Source organism: Paramacrobiotus metropolitanus, unplaced genomic scaffold, assembly GCF_019649055.1.
Source record: "Paramacrobiotus metropolitanus isolate TYO unplaced genomic scaffold, Prichtersi_v1.0 Parri_scaffold0000052, whole genome shotgun sequence".
NCBI classification, from domain to species: domain Eukaryota; kingdom Metazoa; phylum Tardigrada; class Eutardigrada; order Parachela; family Macrobiotidae; genus Paramacrobiotus; species Paramacrobiotus metropolitanus.
In genome coordinates, this window is record NW_026570272.1 from 118,974 (window position 1) to 132,287 (window position 13,314).

The following is a 13,314-nucleotide window of genomic DNA, read 5'->3' on the forward strand; positions in this document are numbered from 1 at the left end:
CTTTCAAGAAATCGGAAGAACACCAACAGGCAACAGCGTAACAAGTAGCAAGCACTGCGTAACTAGCAAGCTACGGCTGGCAGTCGAGTAAACAACGTACCCGCCACTTTGGGCGGCAGATCTGAACTTCCTCTTATAAGAGGAAATTCACGCTTCTTCCGCCATATTCGCAGATTTTCCTTCAATGGCACCCATTTATTTCCGCAAATTATGGATAATGGAGCAGGTAAATTTCTCCAACGAGGCGTAAAATTATAGATAGATGACAGATCCAAGACGTCGGGGGTGCTGAACACATAACGCGGTATTATGGCCATCACATGCAGATCAACGACGGACGACTGCGATGCTTTCGTACTCTCCTACTTTCGTGGCGTCCATATGAGGTGCGCCATGCCGAAAACCACTGCATCCGCGGAGTCACACGGATGGCCGAAACGGCAGTCGTAGAACACCAACGTTAACACGGCAACACCAACCAACGGGGTAGGATGCATACAACTTCCGCCTACACAAACTCCCTTAAAAAACATTTCGGCTGACATACAGATCCAGTACTGTACTTCCGCTGCGGAAGTATCTGTATGTCAGGCATTGTCAGCCGAAATATAACTTGGCCGAAGTGAAGAGCGGGCGAAGTGATCGGCTGCCATTCTTGTAGACGGTATTACTGTAAGTCACAACGCACAGCAAACCATGGACTTATAAGTTCAGCTCTGCAACGAGCGAGCTTCGTTGGTGTTCAACATAATCAGCGGTCCATTCGGCGATGAGCAGACGATTCAGCAGTTTCCGCAGCAGCAAAACTGCTCTCCATGCCATCCCACATCTCCATCTCCAGCCGCTCAAGCGATTGAATGCTGAATGCGTGCAGCCGTACAGTTGCTATAAAACGGACATCGAAGAGGCGGGACTGTTTCCACACCATCCGATCGCAGCCGCAGACCACGGCCAGCATAACCGATCCGTCAACAATCGTCTCCGGACAACCGATTCCGTCGTCCAGATCACAGTCATGCAGTGCCAGCAGCGGTAGACGGCGACCGGCACGGATGACCTGGATGATGGGGACGACCATCATCCAGGTGATGATGTGACATAGCAACGTGCGAACAGCAGCAGCGTAAGCTGCCAGTATGACTGTGAAGAGCTAAGTGAATAAATGACTTTACGAAGACGTGACAATCTGGCGTGAGGAATCGAGCTCATTGCCGTTTAAGAGTGATAAATTGTTTACGAACAGCGTGGTTATGCCTTCGGGAAGTGGTACAGCCATGCTATCGGGAGGAAGAAAGGAGGACACCGGTGGATTGATGAGGTTCGAGCCAGCCGTGATGACCTGGCGATCCTGGCAGTATCGCTACAAAAACTACGTAGCACTGCACAAGGTCACGGACACGGCCGAGCAGAAGGCGGTGTTGCTGGACGCCTTAGGCGTGGAGGCGCTGGAGATTCTTATTTCCATGTGCCTGCCTGGCAGTCCGGACGATTTCACCGCTGGCCAGCTGGCGGATAAGCTGGAGCAAGCGTTTGTGAAGAAAACGCTGAAGGAGACGGAGTGGGCGTTATACTTCAGGATTAAGCAGGAACCTGGGGAGACGCTCCTGGAGTTCTCCAATAGACTGCGCCGGAAGGCGACGGTGGTTGGGTTCCCTGCGACAGTCCTGGAGCAGAACATGATGGCTGCATTCACCAATGGACTGGTGAACGAAAACACCAGGCTGCACCTGATGTCAAAGACACGCACCAAGTTGGAGGAGTGCTTGGAGATTTGCGAGCTGTACGAGCTCGCCCGGGGTACGAAGAAGACCACGGAGACGGTGGATGTGGCGAGAGTCCGCGATGGGCGTGGCCCGGATAAAGGTCACGGAGCTGGTGGCCGTGGAGAGAGGCCAAAAGGGCGTGAAGCCCAGGGCGACAACCGCCGCGGCAGAAGCGGTAGTGGGGAGAGAGACCGTGAAGGCGGAAGCCAGACGGCACGGTGGCCATACAACGGTGGCGGATGTTATGGGTGCGGAGAGCGCGACCACCGCAAGGCCGAATGTTGGGCGAAAGATTTGCGGTGCGGCAACTGCGGGAAATATGGCCACATTGCCAGGGCCTGTCGCGCCGACCCGAAGGAGAAAGAGCAGCAGAGGGATGGTGCACGGCGCACCAATCTGATAGAAGAAGAGTTCGATGTGCTACAGGTTAATGTGGATAATGATTTTGACTGTATGGTGAAACATCAGCCTAGTTACACCAGGCGAGCAAGCAGCCGCCCCTGGAGATGCAGCAAGGACGGAGATGCGGTCCTGCATACTGTGCTAGGTGAACTGGCTGCCTTGCACACGAAGGTGGACGAAATGGCACGAAGGAGCACAGCAGCGACTCCACGATACTGGAGACCGGTGGAGCATCGGCGATATCAGCCGGAGCAGAACCGGAACGTGGAAGAACTTGCGGCGATCGAAATGGCAGAAGACTGCGACGTTTTGCAACACGTGGTGGCAGTCAGCGATGGCGGAAACACTGACGGGGTCAGTATCGAACGGCCAGAAAATGATATCCCGCCAATCGGAAGCGTCTCCGAAAAGGAAAGGGGAACGGTTTCAAGCAGTGTACTGGTTAAGACTCGCAGCCAAATGAAGCGGGAGAAGAAACGGAAAAAGAAGGAAGCAGTGAAAGATACCGATATTTTGGATTTATTTTCCGATTAATTTGGTGTTAAGTCTGGAATTCTTATGTTCAAATATCGTGCATTTTCTTTAGTGTGTTTCACACACTGGGGAAGGTGTGATGATGTGACATAGCAACGTGCGAACAGCAGCAGCGTAAGCTGCCAGTATGACTGTGAAGAGCTAAGTGAATAAATGACTTTACGAAGACGTGACAAATCGTCTCCGGACAACCGATTCCGTCGTCCAGATCACAGTCATGCAGTGCCAGCAGCGGTAGACGGCGACCGGCACGGATGACCTGGATGATGGGGACGGCCATCATCCAGGTGATGATGTGACATAGCAACGTGCGAACAGCAGCAGCGTAAGCTGCCAGTATGACTGTGAAGAGCTAAGTGAATAAATGACTTTACGAAGACGTGACAAATCGTCTCCGGACAACCGATTCCGTCGTCCAGATCACAGTCATGCAGTGCCAGCAGCGGTAGACGGCGACCGGCACGGATGACCTGGATGATGGGGACGGCCACTTCCTGGCAGTTGAAGACGCCGAGGCCGCTGAGCAGCAGCATCCGGATGCGGCTGCTGAGGCATTTCAGCAGGCAGGCCACCACCCAGTACGTGCCGTTAACGTTGTCCGGAAACGGGCGAGCATCGTAGTCCGCGTCCTGTGCGACGCGCACATCGGGAAAGTAGGTGCCAGTGGTGAGAAGAGTGTTCCACAGTGGATGTACGCGCCGACAGCGCACGCGCCTGATGGAGTCCAGCGAGGGGAAGATCTCCACCAACAGCTCAGGCGGCAACCGCAGGTCCTCATCGTCGCTGCCGGCCATCGCATCTTTCCGGCTGCACTTTGGTACTACGCCAATCGGTACTGGACGGTATGGCGTCGCGGGTGTGCACCTGCCAGCCGTGTTCATTACTCTGTAGATATCTGCCTGTAAAACATTTCGCGTCCAGTGATTGAGTAAACGTTTAATTTGTTTCGTATCTATGAGAACAAGGACGGAGACATGAAACAGTGAAAAAGCGCTTGCAGTCATTCGGAGTGCGGGAAAGCGAAAGTTTTAGTGTAATAATACTGACATGCTATGCGGAAGTCGCACCGCGAAAACCGCACTAGATGATCAAACCTACTCAATCGGTAGAGTGGGAATATGCTCTGGACTCCGTAAGTGGTACTACTACCTACTTCCCCTAGGTACGAGCGGATTGCTGTGCCTAACGAAAGTTACCGAAACCCAAACACTCAGGAACTTCCCAAATGTTTAATCACCAAACTGAACGAACAAACCAACAGAACAGAACAGAACGAGATATGAACTTCCTTCTAACCTAGAGTCACGCGACCTTTCAGCTAGAATCAAGCTCACAGATTTAGTCGAAGTTAGAAACTCCAGACTGATTCGTTAAACCAGAATCATGGATGGATAGCAATCAAATGCGTTAGATAAGAACAGCAAATCGTACATAACGGAAACAGACAACACGTACGTCATAACACGCAGTTACGTAATACGCGCAAGCTACGCATAGCGCGTTAATACCATTTTTGAAACCATATACCGGGCCATTTTCCTTAATAGCAGAGTGAGCCTACTTACCGAGTGATGTGTTGTCAATGGATAGTCTGCCTGACGCTGGACGTAATCGAAGGTCTCGTTTTTCACAGATAGGTACAGCATCTTCCAACGTCCGCGTAACTCCTTACGAAACAAGTGCTCGACGCCTGGCGATACCCTGGCTCCAAGGGGGACGGCCAGCGGACAAGACCGAACAACATAATCTCCCGGATCCACATTCCACACGTCGCTGCTCCAACTCTGCACCCGCGGGAGGTGAGCGTATCTGCCGCCGCGGGAGCAGCTCTCTAACATTTTCCTGCGGCAGGTGCACTTCCACCAATACAGTATCAGGATAGAAGGCGCCTTCAGTAGGGACGAGGCGTCCCGGGTACCCGACCCAAGCGCAATTCGGGCAGCGACGGAGCAGCACCTGCGCAAACGGAAGTAGGTGCTCCACGTTCTCCTTACAGTGGAAAATGCGCCCGTACGCGACACACTGCGCCCGCTGGCTGCCACATGGTTAATCGATTATCAAGCCACCCTCCGCCGCGTTGATGACGTGGCCATGCTGTAGCTGCTCATCCAGGAGAACGTCCACAAGGCGTTCCATGCCGACACGTCGTCTGCGTAAACATGCATTGCGGAATTCTGGTTTACCTTTTTAACTGGCGCTTGCAGCGTTTAGAGATGGATGAGATGTGTGATCAACGGCAGTCGCCAGGGAAAGGTCATCAGTACACCATAGGGGCGTTTGCCTGCTACTACTTTTAATATCAATAAATATAAATGTTAAAAAAACAACCACAATCGTTCGCGCCGTCCGACATTTTAAGATGTATAATTATTAAATCTTGTTTCATACGTCATCAGCCAGTACTTAATACCAGCATTGTAGTGCCTGGACACAATGCACTAAATAAAAGATTCAGATTTAGCCATAAAGACATCCAATATCGCTGTTCATGTGTTACCTGTATTCCGCATCGGCAGCTGCCGGCACAGATCCACGATTGATCATGTTGTGATCACGCAGCTGACGATCATAGTATTAAAGCGTATGAATGTTGTCTAAGCGGTTCACCATGTGTGGCTACCTGTTCTGCCCAGCTCACCATGCGGATACAGTGAAACTCCTCTTAACATTCACCTTCCTATAACATTCACCCCTTTACTGCATGCATGAGTCTGGGAACCAAACCGTCCGGTAGACTATAACACAGGGGCAGTTCTCTGTATAACATTCACCTCTTTACAGCTATAACATACACCTTTTTAGGAACCGGTAACAGTTTTACCATATTATTCAACCCCTGCGCAACATACGGTTGGCTAGGCTGGTGAAAAAACAATTTCGGTGTCTTTAAAAGAAAGTTCCGGATTCTGTTTTTAATCTGTTTAGTACCGGATCTTCCAACTCTAGGCATACAAAGAGGAACAAAACCAACATTCAGACCGAATAACTAATATTTTGTTAATTTTTTGGTTAAGTTACACCCCCGGGGGCTGTACCCCTGAGCCCCTTAGGGCAGCCCCCTGGGGGCAGTACTTCTGTATAACATACACCCCTCTGTAACATTCAGAAAGTCTGGAACGGAGGGTGTATGTTATAGAGAAGTTTCACTGTAGCATGACTAGACACATTTATCGGAAACTGCCCATTCTATTTCTAAACTTGATTTCAGTTTTGGTTTCTTCTTCCGTTCGTACGGGACGCGTTCTAATAAATCGGCCTGCGATCTGGCCGTACAGTGAACTGGTGTTTCTCTCTTCTGGTAATTGTAAATTTGTAATCATAGCTGATTCGTGACCTTACATCCTTTTCCAACCCGAACAGTCGTAAGCTCCCTCGAAGCGCCGAGTAAGCATTTCGAGTTGAGATGCTTTAAGAGCATCGTTTTAGTATACTTTAGTACATGAAACGGCTTCAGAGTGTTCTCGCCTAACTTTAGATATACGAATTATTTATTGGTTTCCTTTGTGTTCAACAACGAAGATTACACACTACGGTTACAAGTTTCAAAAACTACCAAATTCATTCCCTTCCCCAAATTTATTTCTGCCCGACAAAGTGCCTAAAACTGCGGCAGCGTTTCCCTTCATTATCGCTAGACTGATGCGTTGTTTTAAGAAGGCGGTAGATCGGCTTTCTCCTGTCTTTCCCCGAATCAGGCGTCCAACGAAGCTGACCATATCTTTCGCGGCTTCTCCAAGAACACCCAGCGTTTCCACCGCAAATGGATAGAGCAGATACTGTTCTCCGAGGGAACGGTACCTTTGACGCTTCCGACTTTCCGCTTGCCGAGCTGCTACACCAGCCGCTTTCGCAGTTCCTTTAAGGTACGACTGAGCCATTGTATCTGCGCATGTGGCATCTCATGCCAGCTGTTTTCCATCACGGACAGGTACCAGAGTAACTCCATCCGGCCGCATGCCATTGTCTCCCGACATTCCCTTGGGCTCTAGTTCACTAGGAATACCCGCCGCCAAAAATCCACGATGAAGAATGCTGTTTAACTCGGAATGCAAGCTCCATCTGCCTTTGTGCATGTTTATTCGGCAATGGCCAATTCAGATAACAAAGCGCTTGCGCAGGTAGAAACTACTTAAAAATGATTCTGAATTTAAACAGTAAAAACAGACTGGCACTGCTGGCCCTCCTTGAGGGCAAACAGCCACTCCCGCACCCCAATGTTGGGAGGCCAGTTTTCAGGAGTGAACATTTTGTCAGACTCATGGGCAAACGAACCAACACGCGCAAACAAGTTGTTCTTACGACCCTTTGTTGTACAAACAAGAAAAGCCATGGTGACCGTCCGGGGTTACCGGAAACGAGCATGCTTGACAGTCGTGATTAGCTACCACAGGTAACCCACACCTCAGTCCTATGGCAATTCTTACTTGCTCATCGGAAAGTAGGGTGCCCAAACTAGCCGCCGGCAACGCATCTTTAGATATACACGCCATGTACCGCTGTACCAATTACTCTCATGCTAGCCATGTGCCATCCGCGTACAGTCATCTTGTGCCATCAATAAAGATCGTACATTGCGTAACTGCAACCATTTAATCGCTCCAGGTATTAGGTGTGTTGATCTCCCGAACGGCCAAGACCATTGTATTTACAGTGTAGTTTTGAAATGTGCTATCAAAGGGCGTCCACAGGCTTTGCCGTAAAGCCGGAGAAACCACTGACCTTTTACTTTCTCATACAGCGGAACACTGGTGAATCTTCTGAGAACCTTCCGCAAGGGTAGCCATAGATACAATTACAACTGCAGTAAAATTTTTATATTGGGCAAAAGCAGTCAAAATAACAAAAGCTGCATTCGCGTCGCGCTACTTGAAATAATTCAAATTTAAAGGCGCAAACGGCATGCGAAACGACAGTTATGCAACATTGAACACAGAAACGGCTTAAAGAAAGCAAGATGGATGTGCTGGTGCGGGCTTTCCCTTGTTAACGGGCGGCGCCCATGCCGGCCTGCAGGAAGGCTGCCGTCAGTGGCGTCAGCTGTGTGGCGCCCACATCGCCCATATTCCATTCCGTCCAGTTCCGGTCGCGGTAGCGCGTGGTCGGACGCGGATCCGGGCTCTGGTAATTCCACAGGCCCTAAGCACGCACCCGACATTCGCTGATACACAATTTTAAAGCCAGCTAGGAGTGCTTAATTATAAAATTTCGGTTTTGGAAAAAAAAGAAGTCGACACATACATAGATTGCAGACTGCTCTATAAGTGAGCAAAAAGATCAGGGAGATGCGACTGCAGGGCTCTAAAACACGAATTTTTTAAGTCTTTTGAAAATTCAGCTATCACAGAGGACGCCCTAAATACGGCTGTCCGTGGGTAACTCAGCGAGAGAGGGCGGTCAGATGAAGTCGTAGCTGTTGAGGAAATGCCGGAAATGATGTGCACCTACCACTTGCCCAGCCGTCAATGGAGTGTCAGTCTGACGCTGTATATAGCTAAACTTCCGCTTTCTCATACAGACGTACACCGTCTTCAGTTGCCGACGCAATTCACAGCGTACCATCGCTCCGACCCGTGGCGACGCACGGGGGGGGGGGGCCAGCCGACACCCACGCACCACAAATTCTCCCGGCGCCACGCGCCGCTCCGGCAACTCCGCATCAGAGGGGGGTAGGCGCACCTGTTCCCGGGGGATCAGTTCCCTGACGCTCCCGTCGGGCAGGTGCACTTCCACGAATTTAGCAAAAGGCCAAATGTAGGATTGGATTCGGATAACTTCTCCCGGGTACCACACCCTGGCATTCCCCGGATGGCGACGCAGCAACACCTGCGCAACGTCCCGCGGGGATTTTGCGTTCGCCGTGCAGTGGAAGATGCGTCCGTACTCGACAAACTGCGCGCGCCGTGCAGGACATTCAAAATCGATGATTAGTCCTTTCTCGGCGACGTTGATCACAAGGCCGTGCTGCAGCTGGCCGTCGATCAGCACGTCCACGGCGTTCCATGCGTACACGGAATGCTTTGAGTCCTCGTAAATAAGCATTGCTCACAGAGCCGCAGCTACAATGAGACAATGTGATACAATGAGCGAGTCCTATAAACAAGATTTCGAAAAAGCTCCTAAGCTGCGGATCACCTGGACTCTTGGATAATACTGAATAACTTGTGTATTTAAAAAAAACCTGTCGCCCGGAAAAAAACGTTATGGTTATGTATTCACAAGGTAAGGTTTTCAAAATTTTATGTTGATGAATTCACTGAACTACATAGACATGGATCAGAAAAACGCATACGAGTAGCTCAGGCGTATTCTGATCCCTGTCAGACTATTACAATACGCGATTGCCGATTAGGTAAGTAAGTGCGAGCAGAGAAGCGGCTCACGTACAGCGACAAAATCTTTCAAATGATTTCAACGTATTGCGCCGTGGTGCAGTGGTACTGCCTACGCGGATCTAACGACGTAGCCGGGGTTCGATTCCCCCATCGGCGCCTTTTTCAGCCGTTTCTCGGTTTCCCTCGGATTGCGCCCTGCTTAGATAAGTATGCAGCAGTATCACGCTCCAAGCGGCTGCTGGCGGTCGAGTAATCGTGCCCGCCACTGTGGGCGGCAGATGTGAACTTTGTGTCAGCCGTTCGATCCATAATATTCGTCGACAACATGGCCTGTCGAACGCGTCCATTTGTCCGGAAATTATGAAACAGGTTTTTCCAACGTGGTGTAAAATTGTCGATACATCATACATCGAGGACTTTTGACAGGAAAAGGGGCTACTGTTTAGAAAACAAAACTGCACGGCTTACGAATGCGTATGCTTACAACTGAACGCTGCGCTTTATTTTTCGTAAATCGTAATCCATACTGAAACAAAATACGCACAGCATGTTGCAACAAAAATTCTCTGAACATTCCCGCTCCGTTAATAAACAGGATTAATAAGCAGGCGCGATTAATAAACAGGCCTATTTTGCGCAGTTCTTAGCCGCTAACGGGACGGCCGTTTCCAGCTCCATCCGATCCTGCAAGAACGCTGCCGTCAGCGTGGTCAGCTGCGTGGTGTCCACATCGGCCACATTCCACTCCGTCCAGTTATGATCGCGATAGGGTGTGGTAGGGCGGGGATCCGCCATCTGGTAATCCCAAAGACCCTACGATAACAGCATACCGGAATACTGCTGATTAACACTACTTGCTGACCGGCAGATTGCTGACCGACAACGATTTGCTGTTCTACTCTGCACAATTTTGTAGGCCGACGTTTTGCAGAGGCTATTTGCGTTAAGGGACATCAGCGTGCTTGTCGGCTTGGCCCAGGCCACCTGGACATTCGGTCTGTTAGCATAAGTCGTCAGAAAGTCGTCGCTCAGCAAGACAGCGGTCAGCAAGGCGTTGATGTGCTGTATATATAGACGCAACGTGATTCGACGCATAGGACGGACACTCACCTGCAGAATCTTCCCAACGCGATAGTTTCACTGGTTTTCCAAACAGTCAGCGATCCAATCGGCGATGGCCAGTCGATCCAACGGCTGCCGCAGCTGCAAACTGCTCTTCAACACATCCCACAACTGCATCTCCAGCGCCCTCTGCGAGGCGACGCCGAAGGCATGCCGGGCTACCATCGCCTGCAGGTGGCTGTCAAAGAACCGGCACTGCACCCACACCATTCGCTCGCACCGACAATCCACGAGGAGTTGAGCCATGCTGTCAATCAGCCGCTCAGGACCACGAAATTCCCCACCGAGCTCACAGTTGTACAGCACCAGGAGCGCAAGGCGGCGATCGGCGCGGAGATGCTGGATCGGTGCGGTCAGCTGTTGGCATTTGACCAGGTTCAGGTGGCTCAGCAGGAGCACTTTCGTCTGGTTGTTAAGGCATTTTAGCAAACATGCCAGCACCCAGTACATACCGTCGGCGGAGAAGTGCACCGCGCCGTACGTGTGACCCGGCCGGCTAGCGGAGACGCGCACTTCGGGGAAGTAGGCGTCCGTGGTGAGAAGGACCTTCCACAGTGCGCAGACACGCCGACATCGGACGCGCCCGATGGAGTCCAGGGTCTGGAAGAGCTGCACGGATAATTCAACCGGCAACGCCAGTCCCGCAGCATCACCACCGGAAATCGGTGGCCGCCCAGCGATCGCACGGCTGATCGGCTCTGGACCGATTAGAGTTGCCGTTTGAGCTCCCATTCCCTCCTGGCCGCGCGGTAGATAGCTTCCTTCAAAAATCAGCATGACTTTATTTAGAGGAAAACACATTGCGTTTGACGCTTCAAGTAATAAAATCAAACTATTTAATAAATTTAAAATAAAAAACATGTTTTGTATTATCATTTACCATTAGATAGATGGTTTTTAGACGAGGAATCCGATGCCGATTTAATATTGCCGACTTAATGAAATGCCGATTTATTAAAACCGAATGGAATAACTTGCAAATATTGATATAATTAGTGACTTTTGACATTTTATCAGGCTTCTTTGTTTCAAAGTACGATAACAAGTATCTGAAAAGTATCTGAACGCCTTTCGCCGAGCTGATCCGTTTCGTCGGCAGAAAGATTTGTGAAGTTACCGGAGAACCTCGGTCTACCGCCTTTTTAAGACAACGTTTCAGTCTAGCGGTAGTCCGTGGAAATGCAGCAGCTGTTTTGGGTTCACTTAACGCACGTCCCAAGATCATGCGTGACACTAACGATTTTGGATGTTTTTTTAATGTTTAAAAATTTGATGCTTTTAATTAGTGTAAACCTGCGCAGGCAATTTATTATGTATGCTGGCCGAAGCCGAATAAAAACATAGAGTAAGTATCTGAAAAACAAATTTTAAAAATTCTGACTTTCATTGATTTTTAAATTTCATTCAAGTCAACTCCATCCCAGGTGGCTTCGAGAACGGCTCAAAGCTGCTGCAATTTAACCCTGACGAGCAGCTGTACGAAAGTGCTTGTGTTGCGGCGTTTGACGCACCACCGGAAGTATACGTATGGACATCTCGCGATTATCGCTGTTATTTTTGTGACCTTATCTACGTAGCAACTGTTAGTCTGTTATGATGTCATTTATATGATGCCATCGGGAATGCCAGCATGCCCGTAGGCGTGTTGTCCCCATGAGTTTTGATTGCATAACCTGTTGTTTATGCTTTGCTATCTTCTTTGAAGCCTTGGATGTTTGGCGTTTGTCGCTAATATAAGCGGGATTTCATCGCGAGGAGCTGCTTTTTAGTTGAGAGTTTTGAGTCGAGAGAGTCACTAATAAAGTCCATCGCAGTACCTGCTGCAAGAGTTCTTTTAACCTCGCAACACAACCAAACATGTTAAGCCTCGGTTACTACGTTGTATATTCAGTTGGCTCTTAGAACTATTACAATAACCGTAACTCTTCTAATAAAGCATTAAACCGTAGACATTACAGTACTGCTGCCAGCTCCTACCAGTTGCTCAGGCATAAGTGGACGGTCAGCCGGACGCTGGAGATAGTTGAACGTCTGGCTGCTCACCGACACGTACAGCGCGTTGTATTGTCGCTGCAGCTCCCGCCGGAAGATCTCTCCGACACGCTGCGGCACCCCCACCCAATGGGGAACGGTTAGTCGACAGGAGCGCACAAGGAAATCCCCGGGCCCCACCCGTCGCTGCTGCAGCTGCGCACCCGAGGGGGGTCGGCGTATCTGCTGCCGGGGGATCAGCTCCCTGACGCTTCCGTGGGGCCAATGGACTTCCACAGCTATCGCCGAAGGGTACGACCAGCGCTCAAATGGTACAAAGCCTCCCGGGTACCACATCCAGGGACTGTCCGGATGACGGCGCAGGAGCACCTGCGCAGCGTGTCGCGGGTATTTCGCGTTATCCGAGCAGTGGAAGACGGGTCCATATTCGACGAACTGCGAGCGCCGACCCGGGCAGAGGAAATCAATGATCAGTCCCTTCTCCGCCATGTTGATCACCCGGCCGTGCTGTAGCTGGCCGTGGACCAGCACGTCCACGGCGTTCCATGCGAACACGGAATGTTCCGCGTCCCCGTAAATAATCATTGTTCACAGCTACAGTGAGACAGTGCTTCACGCAATCGGCAAACCATGAAGCATGCTCGAGCCCCGAGATCAGTATACAATAATACATATAACGAAATTATAGATCACCTGGATAAATTTTGTGTCTACAAAACAGGGAGCTTAAAAATGGAGAATATTGTTTAAAAAATGAAATCATTCAAATGCAGGGAGAAACTCAACGGAGAACTTTTAAGTACAGCTGAGCTCAGCCCATCACAGAGAATAGCAGCGCTGATTGGTCAGCGTGACCAAGAGAACCGGAAAGGAGGGCGATGTACACACGCCGATCATGTGGCTGCCTCAAGGATGCGGGCATAACAAAGCACGGAACCGCGTAGCCGTGATCCACGAGGTGCTTCGAAAGGACTAGCGGAATAAAGCAAACTGCGTGCGACAAGGTTTCGCTTCAGAAAACGCTGGACATTGTTCTTCTGGAAAAACATGGATACATACAGAATTTAATTCGATGGATTTTTGAGCTACCACATCCCCAATTTCCGCTAAGGAAGCTCTAAAACAAAGATCACTTCCTTGCTGTGCATTAATCATGTCATTAAAAGTTC